Source organism: Schistocerca gregaria, chromosome 3 (genome assembly GCF_023897955.1).
Source record: "Schistocerca gregaria isolate iqSchGreg1 chromosome 3, iqSchGreg1.2, whole genome shotgun sequence".
NCBI lineage: Eukaryota > Metazoa > Arthropoda > Insecta > Orthoptera > Acrididae > Schistocerca > Schistocerca gregaria.
This window is the reverse complement of record NC_064922.1, coordinates 163,764,577-163,778,453: the sequence shown is the minus strand read 5'-3', so window position 1 is coordinate 163,778,453 and position 13,877 is coordinate 163,764,577.

The following is a 13,877-nucleotide window of genomic DNA, read 5'->3' as shown; positions in this document are numbered from 1 at the left end:
AGAGGTCTATAAGAGTGACTTCGAGACATATTTACCAATCCAGATGTTAAGTCCCATAGAGCTTACAGTCTTTTTTTTTGTTTGTATTGGAAAATGCTTCGAAAAGAATCGGACAGTAAGTGTTGTTGATTCGGTGCATTTATTATAAGAGCAGCTTTAAAAGTCACGTAAAAATTGGCTTAAAAACAGTAAATATCAACCGTAGCACGGTCAGTGATTGCAATACGAACCTTTATTTTGTATTACTTGAGTGTATAATGTATAAATATTATAAGATGTATGTGTGTGTGTGTGTGTGTGTGTGTGCCTGCATGCGTGTGTGTATTTGTGTGTGTATGTGTGTGTGTGTGTGTGTGTGTGTGTGTGTGTGTGTGTGTGTGTGTATGTGTATATGTATGTGTATATGTATGTGTATGTGTGTGTGTGTGTGTGTGTGTATGTTCCGTATCTCCTCCTAAATCACTGGACCGATTTAACAATTGCTGTAGGTGTAAGAACCACGTAGCTATCATATTTTAGGAGGTACGTTATAAAGGATGAGATGCTTGAAAAACTGCTGCAAAATGCAAGACGATTAAATTTACTACTTGTGTGCTGCTAAGTCTATTGACAATAAATTTCGCAGACAGTGTCCCCGAAATACGCCGCTAAAGGCGCCTTCAAAATTATATCATCGTACCACACTTATATATCCAGAGATATGACGTCATTAACGCTGGGATGAGTGGACAAAAGGCCATATTAAGTTTTGATACATTTATTCTTTTCTAATAAGACATTCCTACGATTGAGTCAACTTATGGAATCTATCAGCGCTTTTGACAGCTTTCAACTGCGAAGCGCAAAACGGATTTAGTCAAGAACAGGAGCCGTCTATAGAGCTATGGACAGACGTTACTGTAGAGGAGACATTAACAATATCACGTTGCAGACACGCGAAGAAGCAGCGCCCAGCGTACAGAAACTGTACGGGATCATATCACACCGTGTCTACTGCACCAGTACATATAAGATTTCATTTCCAATGGAAAACTGGTAAAATGAATAACCGGGAAATCAAGATTATCAGCTAGTATGTAATGAAACTGGTGATGGTGTCATATTTATTTTCCCATCTAATCTCGGCCTTTGGGGTGACAAGTATTGTAGTCCAACATGTTAAAAAAAAATTAATGCAAGCCATGAAAGTTACGAATTTATCATGTACATCGGTTTTGAGTTTGAAGAAATGTTTCCAAACATGTGTGATTATATACTGAAGAGACAAAGAAACTGCCACATCCGCTTAATGTAGCGTAGGGCCCCCGCGAGCACGCAGAAGTGCCGCAACACGACGTGGTCTGAGGTAGTGCTGGCAGGAACTGACACAATAAATCTTGCAGGGCTGTCCGTAAATCCCTAAGAGAACGAGTGGGTACGTTGCAAGGCATCCAGAGATATACTCAATAATGTTCATGTCTGGGGAGTTTGGTGGCCAGTGGAAGTGTTAGAAGAGTGTTCCTGGAGCCACTCTGTAGCAATTCTGGACGTGAAGGGTGTCGCATGCTTCTGCCCGAATTGCCCAAGTTCGTCAGAATGCACAATGGACATGAATTAATGTAGGAAATCAGACAGGATGCTTCCGTACGTATCACCTGTCAGAGTCTTATCTAGAAGTATCAGGGGCTCCATAAAACTCAAATTGCACTCTCCCCAAATCTTTACAGAGCCTTCCCCAACATGAACAGTCCGCTGCTGACATGCACGGTACATGGGTTCAAGAGGTTGTCTTCATAGCCGTACACGTCCAACAGCCCGATACGGTTTGAAACGAGACTCGTACGACGAGACGACATGTTTCCAGTCATCAACAGTCCAATGTCGGTACTAACAGGCCCAGGCGAGGCGTAAAACTTTGTATCGCGCGGTCAGCACTGGTGTGGAAGTGGACCTTCGGCTCCGAAAACCCATATTGGTGATGTTTCATTGAACGATTTGCACGTTGACACTTGTTGATGGCCCAGCATTGAAATTGCAGCAATATGCCGAAGGGTTGCACTTCCGTCACGTTGAACGCTTCTCTTCAGTCATCGTTGGTTCCGTTCTTACAGGATATTTTTCCTGCCGCAGGGACTTTGGAGATGTGTTGTTTTACCGGATTTCTGATATCCACGGCTCACTCGTGAATTGGTCGCGGATAATCCCCACTTCATCGCTACCTTGGAAATGCTGTGTCCCGTTGTTCGTGAGACGACTATAGCACTACGTTCAAACTGATTTAGATGTTGATAACCTGCAACTGTAGCACCGATCTAACAACTGCGCCACACATTTTTGTCTTATATAGGCGTTGCCGACAGCAGTGCCGTATTCTGCCTGTTTACATGTCTCAGTATTTGAGTATGCATGTCTATACCAGTTTCTTTGGCGCTTCAGTGGATTTCGTCTTGAAAAATCACAGAATTCCCACCATGAATACCGAAAAGCATGACATCTTCCACCGACGTACTGAAATTACGAGGGTCACTTCAAAAGAAATGCCCACTATCTTTTTTTAAATCCATCTTTTATTCTACATGTTTGGAAGTTTATAGTGTGTAGATACATTCGTTAGGAACACTTTTTTCACTTCTCCACATAATTTCCATCCCTCTCAACTGCGTTACGCCATCTTGGAACCAACACCTGTATACCCGCACGGTAAAATTCTGTACCAACCTGTTGGAGGCATTGTTTGGCAGCGTGCACAAGGGAATCACCATCTTCAAATCTTGTTCCACGAAGTTTCCCAAAGAGATGATAGTCACACGCAGCCAGGTCAGGACTGTAAGGCTAGTGTTTCAGTGTTGTCCATCCGAGTTTTGTGATGGCTTCCACGGTTTTTTGACGGACATGTGGCCATGCATTGTCGTGCAACAGCAAAACATCCTGCTTTTGTCGATGTGGTCGAACACTTCTCTGTTGAGCATGATGTTTCTTCATTGTCGTCACAAATGCACCAGAAAATATGGTGGTTCCACTTGGCATGATATTCACAAGCAAGAGCCCTTCCGAATCGAAAAACACCATAGCCATACCTTTTCCAGCAGAAGGTGTGGTTTTGCATTTTTTTCTTGGGTGAATTTGCATGATGTCACTCCATTGATTGCCTCTTCGTCTCTGGTGAAAAATGATGGACCGATGTTACATCATCTGTCTCAATTCTTCCAAGAAATTCATCTCCACCATCCTCGAACTGTTCCAGAAGTTCGCTGCATACCGTTTTTCTTGTTTCTTTGTGAGCCACTGTAAAAATCCTGGGAACCCACCTGGCACAAACCTTTTTTAACGCCAACACTTGCAGCATTCTGCAAACGCTTCCTTTCCCTATCCCAATGTAGCGAGACAATTTGTTCACTGTGATGCGTCTGTCAGCAGTCACCAATTCGTTAAATCTCTGCACATTGTCTGGAGTGTATACAGTACGAGGCCTGCCGCTGCGAGGACAATCCTCAATATTGCCGTGCCCGCTTTCATCACGTAACCTAATTGCCCACTGACTAACTTGTAAGTAGGCTGTTTAGGTTTTTTTATTGGTAACGCCACATTGCGCTCTGTATGAAAAATCACTGGCTGTGCAGTCAGTGGCTGGTTGGCATTGTTGTAATAATCGCCATTGTAGTGTTGGGCAGCTAGCTGATAACAGCGCGTAGCGTTACGCAGTTGGAGGTGAGCCGCCAGCAGTGTTGGATGTGGGGAGAGAGATGGCGGAGTTTCGAAATCTGTAAGACTGGATGTACATTATAACTTTTGATCACTATTGAGGTAAATACATTGTTTGTTCTCTATCAAAATCTTTCATTTGCTAACTATGCCTATCAGTAGTTAGTGCCTTCTGTAGTTTGAATCTTTTAGTTAGCTGGTAGTAGTGGCGCTCGCTGTATTGCAGTAGTTCGAGTAACGAAGATTTTTGTGAGGTAAGTGATTTGTGAAACGTATAGGTTAATGTTAGTCAGGGCCATTCTCTTGTAGGGATTACTGAAAGTCAGATTGCGTTGCGCTAAAAAATTATTGTGTGTCAGTTTAAGCACAGTCAGTAAGGGGTCGTTTCAAACTGTACTGCGATCGACAGCAGAATTTCCATACACCTTTTTCAACCTCTTGTGGATGTTTTCCACTGTCTCCTTTTCAAAGCACAGCACTTCTATGACCAGTTTGCTGCTGACGAACGTCAAGTGTAGCAGCCATCTTGAATGCATGCTGTGACGGGGCCACTGACGGGTGGAGGTTGAACTAAGTTTGAAGACAAGTGGGAAGGATGTATCCACCAGGTGTACCGGTGTGAAATGACATTAAGATACAAATGTGTCGATAGGGAAAGTTTGTTGTGAACAAGCCTTGATTTTTTTTGTTTGGTTTGTATGACATGTGTCAAAGATATTTAGTACACATCAAGTCATGGAACTAACAACATCATATGTTATCATCGTGTTAACAATGTCGAATTTTGTATCAGAAAGTGATGATCTGCAGAAAGCATTAATTTTTTTGTTTTCATTTGAAAAAAAAAGTACTGCAGAGTCGCATCGAATGCTTATCGAGGCATACGGTGATCATGCTCTATCAGCATCAACATGAAGAAGATGATATCAACGGTTCAGAAATAATGATTTTGATGTAAGAAATGAAGAACGTGTAAGACCACCAAAAAAGTTCGAAGACGCCGAATTACAAGCAATATTGGCTGAAGGTGATACTTTGAGTGAGAAGCAAATGGCAGTAATTCTAAATGTTGCACAACAAAGAATTTATGACCGTTTGAAAGCTATGGGAAAGATCCAAAAGTGTGGAAAATGGGTGCCACATGAATGGAATGAAAGACAGATGGAAAAACCATTTGTCAAATTTTGCTTCAAAGTCCAATATAGTTTTAATTCTGTTTTACTCTATGGACTTCCCAACTATTTGTGATAGTATTTGTCTTTTTAGTCCGTTTAATTTCATGACATAGACTTTACAAGCTGATGATGAGAGCATTGTCTCTTGAAAAGCGTTGTTAAAACATATGTATAAGAATCGCGGTTGAATGTTAACATTGATAACCACTGTAACGACAACTGCTACCTCGACTCCATAATGGATTATATTAAATTAAAAAGTATATCAGTTTTGCATAGAATTGTTACTGGCGATGAAAAATTGATTTATTTTAAGAATCCTAAACGGGAAAAATCATGGGTAAATCGGGGACAACGATCAACATCGACTGCAAAACCAGATCGATTCGGCAAGAAGACAATGGTCCGTGTTTGGTGGGATCAGAAAGGTGTGGTGTATCATGAGCTTCTAAAACCCGGTGAAACTGTGAATACTAATCGCTACAGGTAACAAATAATTAATTTGATCATACAATGAAGGCTTTCACGACCGTATGGTACTGTTGTTGATAATTCTTCCGTGTTATATGGCCGTGGTCCGTGGAATTCCTCTATTCCTAACGTTTCGTCCAATAATATGTTGGACATCTTCAGAGGTATGGCTGGTCCTGCTGAGTCCTGCCGACTGACGAGTCGGGCGTCTGAGGGCGGCCTAAATACCGAGGAAAGTGGGCGTGATCTAGCTTGCACATATAGCAGAGTCAAAAATAAAATGTAACTATCGATAATAGTCCATCATAGGTAAAAATGACTTATCGATTCTGCAACGCCACTGTCCATATCTTGCTTAATTTCAAGGCCTCTTCTTTTCTATTAAAATTATCCTCATGTTTATAAATGTCAATAGACTCCCTATACAGTCGTGGATAATATTTGGTGGTAGCACTAAAAACTGTAGTTTCATAAATCTTAACTACATGGTCACCTGACTGAAGTGCATGTTACGCAACGGCTGATTTATCTATATTTCCCAGTCGGCAAAGACTTTTATGCTCCTTTACCCTCGTTTTCACACTTCGTTTCGTGGTACCAATATAGACCTTGCCACAAGTACACGGAATTTTATTCACACCACTAGATGATAATCGTGGCCTTCTATCTTTGACAGAACGAAGTATTTGTCCCATTTTTCTGGTAAGTTTTAATACCGGTTTCACTTAATGTTTCAGCAAAATTTTCCCGATTCGATCTGTAACCTTACTAATGAAAGGTAAAGACACCGTGTTCTTCCATTGCTGTGTACCATCCTTGTCCTTTGGCGTGATGTGATCAGGTATTAAAACTTAATTTCTTTGCTTGAGCACCCATTCTTTTGATGGCCTGATGCGGAACTGAATCATGTGAAACATTGAGAATGACATGCTGCGTTCTGTTATCTAGGAACTCTTCAATCCAATCACACGATTGGTCTGATAGTCCATATGCTTTTACTTTGTTCATTAAACGACTGTGGGGAACTGTACCGAATGCCTTGTGGAAGCCGGCCGCGGTGGTCTCGCAGTTCTAGGCGCGCAGTCCGGAACCGTGAGACTGCTACGGTCGCAGGTTCGAATCCTGCCTCGGGCATGGATGTGTGTGATGTCCTTAGGTTAGTTAGGTTTAAGTAGTTCTAAGTTCTAGGGGACTGATAACCACAGCAGTTGAGTCCCATAGTGCTCAGAGCCATTTGAACCATTTTTTGAACCTTGTGGAAGTCAAGAAACACGGCATCTACCTGGGAACCCGTGTCTATGAGTGGACGAATAGCGCGAGCTGAATCTCACACGATCGTCATTTCAGAAACCCATGCTGATTCCTACAGAGTAGATTACTGGTCTGCAGAAAAGTCATACTCTAACTTTTCTACGGAAAAGTCCTAGCGCAAGTGCTACTCGCTCTTGGCCAATATTTCCTCACTAAGGCTAGACCTCGGAGCCACAGTGGTGTAGCGTAAGCCAGCGAAGTGAAGTGCGTGCTGCCCCACACCGACGTGTCGCCGTCACATCGCCGCACGCTCTGCCCCCGCTACGAGTGTCGTGGGAGGGAGAGGGCCAGGCCCCAGGCGATGCGTCGCCTAAGCCGCAGCGGCGGCAGCTCTGCCGCCCCAGGCAGCAGCCACCCCCGCCGCTGCCGCCGCCCCCACCCCCGGCGCCGCCTTAAAGAGCGCCGACGTGCCGCCAACTACGGTCCCCGGCGCCGCCTCCGCTCTCGTTAGCGCGGGCCGCGGCGCGCCGCCATGACAGCGATGACGCTCCAAGCCTCTTAGGACGGCGCGGCGTCTCTGCCGCCAACGGCCGCCTCGGCAGCCGACGTGGGACGTGCCGCCCCCGTGGGAGAGGCCCACCTCCGCACGCGCGGGGAGCTGACGCCGCGTCGCGTCGGGAGAGGTGGAACCTCTTTAACTTCTGCCTGGCGCCGGCTTACCTCCGACTTCATCCCGTTTCAGCTCCTCACCGCTTATGTTATTATCCATCCCTTTTCGTTTTAAGTCATCAGTGTTTCGACTGGTCTGAAGCAGTCCTCTTTTCCTCTCTTGTGCTGACCTTTTCATCTTCGTGCAATCTTTCCAAACCGACATCCACCAAATCTCTCATCTTCTTGTCTTCTCCCATCTGTCATCCCTTCCAGCGCCTAGTGCACTACTGGCCATTAAAATTGCTACATCACGAAGATGACGTGCTACAGACGCGAAATTTAACCGGCAGTAAGAAGATGCCGAGATATGGAAATGATTAGCTTTTCAGAGCATTCACACAAGGTTGCCGCAGGTAGAGACACCTACAACGTGCTGACATGAGGAAAGTTTCCAACCGATATCTCGTACACAAACACTAATTGACCAGTGCTACCTGGTGAAACTTTGTTGTGATGCCTCGCGTAAGGAGGAGAAATGCGTACCATCACGTTTCCGACTTTGATAAATGTCGCATTGTAGCCTATCGCGATTGTGATTTATCGTATCGCGACATTTCTGCTCGCGCTGGTCGACATCCAATGACTGTTAGCAGAATATGGAATCGGTGGGTTCAGGAGGGTAATGCGGAACTCCGTGCTCGATCCCAACGGCTTCATATCACTAGCATTCGAGACGACAGGCTTCTTATTCGCATGGCTGTAACGGATCGTGCAGTCACGTCTTGATCCCTAAGGCAACAGATGGGAACGTTTGCAAGACAACACCCATCTGCACGAACAGTTCGCCGACGTTTGCAGCAGCATGGACTGTCAGCTCGGAGACCGTGCCTGCGGGTACCTTTGGCGCTGCATCACAGACAGGAGCGCCTGCGATGGTGTATTCAACGACGAACTTGGGTGCACGAATGGCAAAACGTCATTTTTTCGGATGAATCTAGGTTCTTTTTACAGCATGACGATGGTCGCATCCGTGTATGGCGGCATCGCGGTGAACGCACATTGGAAGCGTGTATTCGTCATCGCCATACTGGCATATCAGCCGGCGTGATGGTATGGGGGTGGCATTGGTTACACGTCTCGTTCACCTCTTGTTCGCACTGACGGCACTTCGAACAGTGGACCTTACACTTAAGATGTGTTACGACCCGTGGCTCTACCCTTCATTCGATCCCTGCGAAACCCCCACATTTCACCAGGATAATGCACGACCGCAGGTTGCAGATCTTGTACGGGCCTTTCTCGTTACAGAAAAAGTTCGACTGCTGCCCTGGCCAGCACATTCTCCAGATCTCTCACCAACTGAAAACGTCTGGTCAATGGTGGCCGAGAAACTGGCTCGTCACAATACGCCAGTAAGAACTCTTTATGAACTGTATTATCGTGTTGAAGCTGCATGGGCAGCTGTACCTGTGCACGCCATCCAAGTTCTGTTTGACTCAATGCCCAGGCGTACCAAGGCCATTATTACGGTCAGAGGTTCTGCGTACTGATTTCTCAGGATCTATGCACCCAAATTGAGTGAAAATGTAATCACATGTCAGGTCTAGTATAATATATTTGTCCAATAAATAGCCGGTTATCATCTGCATTTTTGTTGGTGTAGCAGTTGTAATGTCTAGTAGTGTAAATTAATCGAGGATGCCCAAGCACATTTCTCATTAAAACACACACACAAACGCGCGCGCTGTTGTTTACGGGCAGGTGTCGTTGTTGAGTAACTGCAGGAGGATACAAGATGGCTTAGTGAAAATTTCTAGTTGGCGATATGAAAGACAGCTTCATCTAATTGTTGGCAAACGTAAATTAATGCAGATGAGTTGCAATAATAACCCTGTAGTGTTGAAAGAAGGATGAATATCAAGAAAAGCAGAACGAAAGGAACACGCGAACAGTAGACATACGCTGCGCTTATACTTCACAGATACAGACACAGATATACAGGGTGGTCCATTGACAGTGACCGGGTAAAAAATCTCACTAATTAAGCATCAAACGAAAAAACTACAATGAACGAAACTCGTATAGCTTGAATGGGGAAACCAGATGGCGCTATGGTTGGCCCGCTAGGGATGGCGCTGCCATATGTCAAACGGATATCAAAAGCTTTTTTTTTTAATAGGAACCCCCATTTTTATTACACATTCGTCTAGTACGTAAAGAAATATGAATGTTTCAGCTGGAGCACATTTTTCGCTTTGTGATAGATGACGCAGTAATAGTTACAAACGTTTAAGTACGTGGTATCATATAACATTCCGACAGTGTGGACGGTATTTACTTCGTGATTCATTACTCGTGCTAAAATAGACCTTTCACCTATTGCGGATAAGGTCGATATCGTGTTGACGTATGGCTATTGTGATCAAAATGCACAAGGGACGTGTGCTATGTACGCTTCTCGGTATCCTGGACGACAACACCCAAGTCTCCGGACCGTTCGCCAGATAGATACGTTATTTAAGGAAACAGGTAGTGTTCAACCACGACCTGCAACAAATGATGATGCCCAAGTAGGTGTTTTAGCTGCTGTCGCGGCTAATCCGCACTTCAGTAGCAGGCAAATTACGCGAGAATCGGGAATCTCAAAAACGTCGGTGTTGAGAATGCTACATCATCATAGATTGCACCCATACCATATTTCTATACACCAGGAATTGCATGACAACGACTTTGAACGTCGTGCAAAGTTCTGCCACTGGCCACAAGAGACATTACGGGACGATAACAGATATTTTGCACGTGTTCTGTTTAGCGACGAGGCGTCATTCACCAACAGCGGTAATGTAAACCGCTGGAAAATCCACGATGGCTGCGACTTATTGAACATCAGAAACCTTGGCGGGTTAATGTGTGGTGCGAAATTATGGGAGGAAGGATAATTGGGCCCCACTTTATCGATGGCAATCTCAGTGGTGCAATGTATGCTGATTTCCTACGTAATGTTCTATCGATGTTACTTCAAGATGTTTCACTGCATGACAGATGTACTTCCAACATGATGGATGTCTGGCACATAACTCACGTGTGGTTGAAGGAGTACTGAATAGCATATTTCATGACAGATGGATCGGTCGTCGAAGCACCATACCATGGCCCTCACTTTCACCTAATTTGACGTCCCCGTATATCTTTCTGTGGGGAAAGTTGAAGGATATTGCTATCGTGATCCACCTACAACGCCCGACAACATGCGTCAGCGCATTGTCAACGCATGTGCAAACGTTACAGAATGTGAACTATTCGCTGTTAAGAGGAATGAGGTTACACGTGTTGCTAAATGCATTAAGTTTGACAGAAATCATTTTGAGCATATATTGCATCAATGTGGTATTTACAGGTAATCATGCTGTAACAGCATGCTTTCTCAAAAATGATAAGTTCACAAAGGTACAGGTATCACATCGGAACAACCGAAATAAAATGTTCGGAAGTACCTACGTTCTGTATTTAATTTAAAAAACCTACCTGTTACCAACTATTCCTCTAAAATTGTGAGCCTTACGTTTGTGACTACTACGGCGCCATCTATCACAAAGCGAAAAAAGTGGTGCAACTGAAGTATTCATATTTATTTACGTACTACACGAATATGTAGTAAAAAAATGGGGGTTCCTGTTTTAAAAAACGCAGTTGATATCCGTTTGACCTATGGCAGCGCCATCTAGCGGTGCATCTGGTTTCCCCCTTCCAGCTAGAAGAGTTTCATTCTTTGTAGTGTTTTCGGTTGACGCTTATTTCGTGAGGTATTTGGCCCGGTCACGATCAGTGGACCTCCCTGTATACACAAGAACAAGAGACGAAAAACAATGGGCACAATGAAACGTGCTGACAAACAGTATCTCAAAAACAACACATGAAGAGCACCTGCGGACACGACATAACAGACGTGCCTATGTGCAACACAACAACGATCTCAAGAGGGTAGAGAGCGATACCCACAGTGACAGCCAAAACAGTGACAGTGAGGTGCAACATGAGGAGAAAGCAGAGATGTCACAGTAAATAAGCATAAGGTGCAAGGAATCCCCAGGTGTGTGTGTGTGTGTGTGTGTGTGTGTGTGTGTGTGTGTGTATAACTGGTGGTCAACGGCTAGAGGAAACCATTCCGAGGTATTCACCGTCAGGCATCTTCGGCGATGCTACAAACAAATCTCTCCTCTTTCCTATCATCTTTTTATATTATTCTTAAAAAGTAACAAAATTTATTTCAATTTCAATCTTAAATTACTGTTATTTTGAAAGGTATCATTCTTTGTAAATGTTGTATATAAAAGAAAAGAAAGGAAAACTGTAAAAAGATGAAAAACGAAAATTGTAAGATGTACGACCTGTTGTGATTTCCCTAAATCATTTCAGGCAAATGCCGGGATGGTTCCTCTGAAAGGGCACGGCCGATTTCCTTCCCAGTCCTTCCCTAACCCGAGCTTGCGCTCCGTCTCTAATGACCTCGTTGTCGACGGGACGTTAAACACTAACCACCACCACCACCACCACCACCACCACATGTACGACCTGTACGACCTGTTAACAGAATCTTCCGTCGGTTCTTGGTAAAACAACATTATAATAAATGAAAAGCACCAGTTTGCTTTCGTTCTACAATATTAGTTTTATAGTTAACCAGTTTTCGGCTTACAAGGCCATCTTCAGCCATTGATGTCTGAAGATGGCCTTGTAAGCCGAAAACCGATTAACAATATAAGTAATATTGTAGAATAGCAAACTGGTGCTTTTCATTTACTATGTACGATCTGTTTAGAACAACAGATAACAATTTATAAATAAATAAACAAAAACAGAACGAAGTTAATGAAATTTAGTTAATTTAAATCAGGTGGTGCTGAGGAAATTACTTTAGGAAAGGAGAAACAAAGTAGTTGATGCGTTCGGCTATTTAGGGAGAAAAAGATCTGATTACTGTCGAAGTAGGCAGGATATAGAATGCAGAATGGCAACCACAAGGAAAGTGTTTCTGAAGAAGATAAATTTGTTAACATCGAGTATAGACATAAGTGTCAGGAAGCCTTTCCTGAAACAATTTGTATGGTTTGTAGTTATGTATGGGAGTGAAACATTGACGATAAATAGTTTAGACAAGAAGAGAATAGAACCTTTCTAAATGTAGTGCTACAGCAGAATGTTGAAGATGAGATGAGTACGTCGCTAATGAGGAGGTACTGAATAGCATTCGGAGAAGAGGAATTTCTGGCACACCTTTACTAGAATAAGGGATCGGTTGGTAGGACGCGTTCTGAGGCATCAAGGTATCACTAGTTTAGTATTGGAGTTAAGTGTGGAGGGTAAACATCGTAGAGGGAGACCAAGAGATAAATACACTAAACAGATTCAGAAGGATGTAGGTTGCAGTACTTACTTGGGTATGAAGAAGCTTGCAAAGGATAGAATGCCATGGACAGCTGCATCAAACGAGTCTGTGTGTTGAAGGCCACAACAACCACAACACAGTGTCTGCATACAGAATTCCTTTTCGGGAGGACTTCGGTTCGAACCTGCGTCCGGGTATCTAGATTTATGTTTAACGTGATTTCACTAAATCGCTACAGGCTAATGCCGGGATGGTTACTTTGAGAGGGCGCGGCCGATCTTATTCCCCGTCCTTGACACAGTCCGAGCTTGTGCTCCGTCTCTAATGACCTTGAAGTCGACTGGGACCTTAAACCCAATCTCCCCTTTTTTACATATAGGTACACCGATTATATCTGTGTAATACCTAAGAGTAACTTTGAAAAGCGATAGGAGAAAGGACGAGCACGTAGGAAGGATAGTAGGAAAGGCGAACTGTCGACTTAGGTTTATTGCGAGAATCTGGGGAAAGTGTGGTTCATTCGTAAAGGCCAAGGCTTTTAGAACACTAGTTTACCCACTCTTGTATACTTTCAAGTGTTTGGGATCCCTACTAGGTCGGATTAAAAAAAGACTTCGCAGCCACTCAGGGGCTGGGTGCTACATTTGTTACCGGTATGCTCCATCCACAGGCTTCTTGAAATCAAATGGAAATCCTCGGACGGAAGAAGGAGTTTTGTTTTCACGAAACACTAGTGAGAATAAGGAACCGACATTGGCAGCTGACAGCAGATCATTTCCACTGCGGCCAATATACGTTTCACTTAAGAAAACGAAGATTTCGCGAAACACTGCTGAGAGAAAGGAATCGACATTTCAAGCTGACTGCAGGTAGAATCCGCTGCCACCAATGTCCATTTCGCTTAAGACCACAAAGATATGGGAACTGAAATGAGACATTCGGACTGTAGTTTTGCGGCCGCGGTGGTCTCGCGGTTCTAGGCGCGCAGTCCGGAACCGTGGGACTGCTACGGTCGCAGGTTCGAATCCTGCCTCGGGCATGGATGTGTGTGATGTCCTTAGGTTAGTTAGGTTTAAGTAGTTCTAAGTTCTAGGCGACTAATGACCACAGCAGTTGAGTCCCATATTGTTCAAAGCCATTTGAACCATTTTTTGTAACTGTAGTTTTCCCCAGTGTTATTGACGCGTGAAACAGGAAAGGAAATGGATAGTGGTAATACAAGTTAGTTTCCGTCATACTGCACACGATGACTAGCTGAGTAA